This window comes from Fukomys damarensis, unplaced genomic scaffold (genome assembly GCF_012274545.1).
Source record: "Fukomys damarensis isolate Sample0158 unplaced genomic scaffold, DMR_v1.0_HiC HiC_scaffold_17, whole genome shotgun sequence".
Lineage (NCBI taxonomy): Eukaryota > Metazoa > Chordata > Mammalia > Rodentia > Bathyergidae > Fukomys > Fukomys damarensis.
Window position 1 is genome coordinate 19017367 of NW_022900929.1, and position 6263 is coordinate 19023629.

The following is a 6263-nucleotide window of genomic DNA, read 5'->3' on the forward strand; positions in this document are numbered from 1 at the left end:
TTTATTTTGAGGCGTCTCACTAAGTTGTCCAGCCTCAGTTTAAACTTGGGACCCTCCTCCTGCCTCAGCCTCCCAGAATGCTGGGATCTCAGATGTGTGCTACCACACCCACCTCCTAGTTCCTTCCCCTTAGAGCCTGCTTTCATGCACCAGAGGCCTCTTTACTGGGCTGATGCGCCTGCAGGTAGGGCTGACATTTCTGGTGTTGCCCCAAGCCTGCCCCCTTGCCCCAGGCTCCCAGCCACAGCATCATAGACTGTGTGCCCAGTGCCCCGGGCTAGTCTGTCACCTGTGACAGCTGTCAGCTTCCAGCTGCTGGGGCCGGGCTGGGTTGTGGAGGAGGTGCAGGGAGCCAGAAGCAGGCTGGGTGGGATTTTGTTGCTGGGGGCCTCCTCCACCCAGTGGTGCCCTGGTGACTGGGGAGTGCTGTGTCCCCATCCCTGTATCGCCCAGTTTGGGGTTCCCATCTGTGACCACGGGCTGCTCAGACGCACCTGCCGCCGTGCGTGTGTGCACATGTGTTGTATGTATATCGGCGTTGTGTTCTGCATGTGTGCACAAATACCTTCCACCCCGGAGGCCATGCAGTGGCCATTCCAGGAAGTTCGGCTTTGGGCTGAATCTGCGTCCCCGGCCTGGGCTGAGGCTCCTGGTCTTGAGGCCCTGTCGGCCTCTGACCCAGCAGGTGGTGAAGGGCACGATCCCTGTGGCTTGGGGGTGAGTTTGGCCCTGGGTGACAGGACGCAGAGGACAGGTGGACGCAGAGGGGTCAGCTTGTCCCCTGTGAGACGAAGTTGGGAGTGACAGAGGTGGGGGTCAATCTCAGCCGTGGCTTCAGGGACTGGAGTTCTTTCCTCCCTGTCATGTTGTTTTTACTTTTAGTTTTTCGTTTTATTTTATTCTTTTGCAGTGTTGGGGATTGAACCCAGGACTTTCCCACTGAGCTGCATCCTGGCCCTTTTTGTTTTTGTTTTGAGACAGGATGTTGCTGAATTGCCCAGGCTGGGCTTGAATTTGTGATCCTCCTGCCTCGGCCTCCCAGAGCACTGGGATTATAGGCATGTGCCCTACCACACCCAGCAAAAATAATTTCTTTAAAGTATATAATTCAGTGTCTTTTCATATATAGATGGTTCCTGACTTGCCATGGTCTGGAATTTTTGTCCTTAGTGGTATAAAAGTGTAGCTACTCTGATGCCTCACTGTTTTTGTCTTTTGTTTTTTTTTTTTTTTGCAGGGCCAGGGATTGAACTCAGGACCTTGCACTTGCTTGCAAGGCAGGCATGGTGCCACTGAGCTACATCCCCGGCCCTCACTGTCTGGTTTTTCCTCTCTAGTACAGTGTTCAGTACTTTCTTATAAAGCATGCTCTGCCTTAGTCGATTTTGCCCATCTGTGGGCTAATGTAAGTACTGTACTCTGAGGTAAATACCTAGAAATGAAAATGCCCAGTTACATGAATCACACTGATCTTTTGAAGAACTTCCAGTCTGTTGTACATAGCAGATGGACTATTTTTTATCCCCAACAGCAGAACAGATAAGAGTTCTGATTTCTCTGCATCCTCACCAACACTTTTTGTATCTGTCTTCATTGTGCCATCCCAGTAGGAATGAAATGCTTGTTGTAGTTTTGATTTTCTGTGTTGGGTTTTGTCTTCAGGATCACAAAATGGCTACGTTCCCTCCAGTCCTCACATCCCTGGTCCAGATGGAGAGGAAGAGGCCAGAATCTTCATCCTCTCAAAGCTTTTGCCTTCGTGCACACCCTCGTCATTGGCGTCTCTGTGTCCTGTTGCTACAGTGGCTGGGGTGACAGGAGTTGGCCTGCTGTCCCAAAGGGAGGAAGGGTCTTTGCCTCCTAGACTGGGGTAAATTTCCTGTCTCCAGGAACAAGTAGAGAGCATGCGGAGCCCACCAGTCATGGGAAGCAAAGCTGTGGTCAGGGATTCTGGGCTGGGCTGTCGGCCTCCCATGACAGCAGGCTTCCCTCCCTCTGCTCGCCCTGGAGGAGTACATCCCAGCCCCTGCTGCAGCCTCCCAGCACCTCTCACCAGACCTGCTGCTTTCAAAGCTGCCGTGAGCGGGCCAAGGTGGTGCGTGCCTGTGTTCCTAGCACTGAGGGAGGCTGAAGCAGGAGGATCACAGTTTTGAGCCCCACCTTGGCAGTTTACCAAGACCCTTCTCAAAATAAAAGATAGAAAGGGCTGGGGGGTAGCTCCGCAGTAGAGCACCCCCACATTCTATCTCTGGTTCCAAAGAAAAGCAAAAGAGATACCTGGGCTGCATTGGTCATGCTCACTGCCCGCAGTGTAAAATGATCCAGCCAGTTTGGGAAGACAGTCGAGCCGTTGTTTATTTATTTATTAGTATTCCTGATTCGGGTGTCCTTGCACCATGACGTTCACCATTTTATTTACAGTGGTTATTGGTTCCAGAAAGTTCTCTCATCACCCCTCTGGGGTAACGATACCCAATAGTCTCACCATCTCCCACCCCAGCCCCCGGCGATTTTTTTTGTTTTGTTTTTCTTTGTGGTACTGGGTGGGGATTGAAGCCAGGGCCTGTGGACTGAGCTGCATCCCTGGCGCATTTTGAGACAGGGTCTCAATAAGTTGCCAAGGTGGGACTCAAATTTGTGATCCTCCTGCCTCAGCCTCCCTCAGTGCTGGGGGTCTTACTAAGTCACTGGTCTCAAACTTGTGATCTCCCCGCGTCAGCTTCCCGGGGTGCTCGGAGTACAGGTATGCACCCCTACAGCGGGTGACCTCTAATGGTCGTATCTGAATTTTCCTCCTTGTTTTTAGAAAGTTAAACCCACACTTGCTGTACAACCTAGCAAACCCACTTCTAGATATGTATTCAAGAGAAGTGAAAACTTAAGAGTGGCTTTATTCAAAATCACCCGAATCTGGGGCCCTTCCAGATGTGCAGCTGGCAGGACACCGAGGCTTCCACAGCGTGGAGCACTAGTCGGCAGTGAACAGGCTTGACTGAGCCCTGATGCTGTGTCCTGTGGGCTGGGCTGTGGCTCCATGGCCTGGTCTTGTCTGATGTCATGAGGTCCTGGGGGTCTGGCCTAGCACTACAGCAGTGCTGTGTCCCGTGTGGGTCCACTGCCGGGACAGTCGGAAATGTAGAATTGGGGCCAGAGGGCAGATGGCCCTTCTGGTGCTGGGAGTAGGAGCCAGAAGGTTTAGGGAGTGACGGACCCAGTCTGGTTAGGGTGGCTGCTGAGTGACTTATTGTCTTAGTTACTTTTCTCATTGCTGGGACAAAATACCCAGCACCCAAAGTAAAGAAAGGTTTATTTCAGCTCACAGTGTGTAGAGGTTTCATTGAGTTCATAATCTGCTGGCTCCAAGGCAGGGAGGCCTGGCAGGGGAAAACAGTCCGTGGCAGGGTAGGCAGGAGGCAGCCCCAGCAGCAGTTGCTTATATTTCCTTATATTCCATCCAGGCCACAAGCCTCTTGGCTGGTGCCACCCACACCCAGGGTGCGGCTTCCATTTCCACACTTACCTTAGTCTCAGTATCACACCTAATCCAGCCTCCTCCCCAAAGTCCCACCTGTGGGGGACATCTAGACACACACTTATAAAGGCTCACAGCCGTCTGTCCCCGGAGTGGCTCCCCAGGTGTGTCCGGCACGCAGCCTGGCTTGGATGTGGCCCCCCAGAGTCACCCTGTTCGGAGCCAGTTATTCCTTTGGCTCTGAGAAGTTTTGATCTCCGTCACATTGGCTGATGTGACTTGTGTGGAGGGTTGCGGATGTGAGCCGGAGTAGGGGCCCTTCCTGTCACCTTCCTTGCGTGTCTTTCCCCCTCCCCTAGTCCCGAGCCTTCTGGACGGGGTGTGCTGTGTGCTCTTTTTGTTTAGTTTTTTGAGACAGGGTCTTGCTGTGTTGCTTGCACTAGCCTTGAACTCCAGGGCTCAAGGAATCCTCCTGCCTCAGCCTCCTGAGTAGTTGGGACCACAGGCATGCACCCCCACGCCTAGCTTCCTGTGTGCCTTGTAGTAGTGCACTGGTAGAATGGGAAGGGACCTCAGGATGTGCTGGCTCCTTCTTTTCATATGGGGAAGTTGAGGCCCAGGGCTGGGTGAACTTTCAGAGTTGTAAGGATCAAGGTCCACAGCCAGCTCTGGGGACTTGACCTTTGGTGCTACCTGCTCTCAGCTCCCATGTCCCAAGCAGCTGCTGGGTAGGCTGATGGGGCCCAGAATGGTTGCAGTGAAGTCTGGCGCTGTCCCCAAGGGAGAGTTCTGCTCCTCAGAGCTGGTTGCAGCTAAGCGGTGCTCAGGCCTTGCCGTGTCCCTTTGGACCCAGCAGATGTGGTCCTCGGGGTGGGGTGACAGCCCCAAAGAGCTTCCTAAAGGGCCTGGGGACTCTGGGACAGGCAGCTGTCTTCGGGGTGTCTTTTCACGCGCAGGTGCCCAGCCTTCTGCTGCGCACCTCATCTGTCCCCAACCTTGCTCATGTGGGCTGTGTCCCACCCACAGGGGCCACCGAGGGCTCTGGGGCCTGAAGCTGGGTGTGGGGGCTAGGCACGTGGCAACTTGGGGCTTCCGTTCAGTGTGGGCCTGTTGCCACAAGGGCGGGGTCGGAAGGGTGAACAAGGGCCGTGACTGCTGTAGTGCAGGGCTCTCTCCGTGGCCCTGTTTTAGCTGAGAAAATAAGAGCTCTACATCTGGGGGTCTATTCTGTTTTAGGGGCCCAAGATGCCTTCAGGAAGTCTGTGCCCAGCCTCCCTGTGACCCTAGCGAGGCCCCCATGCCTTCCAGCAGGTGGAGCAGAAAAGATAGGTTTGGGTTTGGGCTGGGTGTGGTGGTGCAAGCCTGTGATCCCAGCATTCTGGGCAGCTGAGGCAGGAGGATCCCAAGTTCAAGCCCAGCCTGGACAATTTAGCAAGACTCTTAAATTTAAAAATTTATAAAAGGGCCGAGGGATGTGGCTCAGTATGAAGACCCTGAGTTTAACTCCTAGTGCCAAAGGAGAAGAAGGGTCAGGTTTGGAATAACATGCCTGTGGAGAGCACACAGCCTTCCATGATTCTCATGGGCAGGGCACCGGTATGGGCAGGGCAGCTGGTGTGGGGGTTCTTGGGAGACACTGGCAGGTGACTGGGTGCTTGCTGTGGTTCTAGATGACCCTGCTGTGAAGCTGGGACTCTCCCTGCTGTGTGACCTGGGCCACTGCTCACCCTCTCTGAGACTGCGCGTGGGACATGTCTTTGTACTTGTAGGGTTGCTGTGGGGTGGGAGGTGCCAGGTTCCTGTGCCCAACTCAGCATGACTGGCTGCACTGCTGACACCTGTGCTGTGACCGTGGCTCAGGGGCCTGGTCCCAGCTCAGCCAGGTCCACAGCCCGGAAGGAATGTGAGGTCTGGAAGTCTATCACGGCCCTGTCTGCCCCACCTGCAAGGGATGAAGGGGCAGAGGAGAGTGCAGCCTTCTTTTTTTGTTTTTGTTTTTTAAGGTATTGGGGATTGAATGCAGGACCTTTTACACTGAGCTACAATCCCTACCTTTTCTTATTTTTTTATTTTGAGACAGGGTCTCTACGTTGTCCAGGCTGGGATTGAGCTTGGGATCCTCCTGCCTCAGCCTCCTACAGCGCTGGGCTGACAGATGTGTGCCACCATGCCACCATGCCAGGCTTAGTTTTATGACAGGCTGCTCTCCTAAGAGCTCACTCAGTCCAGGGCCGCAGCTTGAATCCCTGCCAAGGGCAGCCCCAGTGACCTAGCCCCCCCTCTTCAAGGGCCACACTCCCAGTGTGACTAGTCACCCTTCTGGTTTATGAGTCTTCAGGGGACAAACTACTCCAAACCATACCAGTGACTATAGTTTTTATTGCTGTATCAGAGCTTGACTGGCTGAGCCTGGTGAGCATCTAGGAACCCTACTAAGTGAGTACCTTGGATCTCACTGGTCCCCAACATTATCCCCTACCCCAAACTTCACCCCAGGTGCACCTGAACCTTGTACCCCCACTGTGCGTCCTTTGGAGCCAGCCCTCCATCCTGTGCCCATGCCCTGGGTGTCCCTGGTCTAGGCTTCTGGTCAGGGACTGGGACCTGGCCTGGGCTGGGCTGTCGCCAGAGTGGTGAAAATGTGGAGCGATTAACCAGGGGCCCATGGCAGTGTGGGGTAGAGGGTTGCAGGCTGGGAGTCACAGGCAAGCTCAGGGCTGGTGTGGGAGCCCTGGCGAGGGGTGGGAAGGAAAGAAGAGGAGTCGAGGGTGAGGGGCTGGGGGGTTGGGGG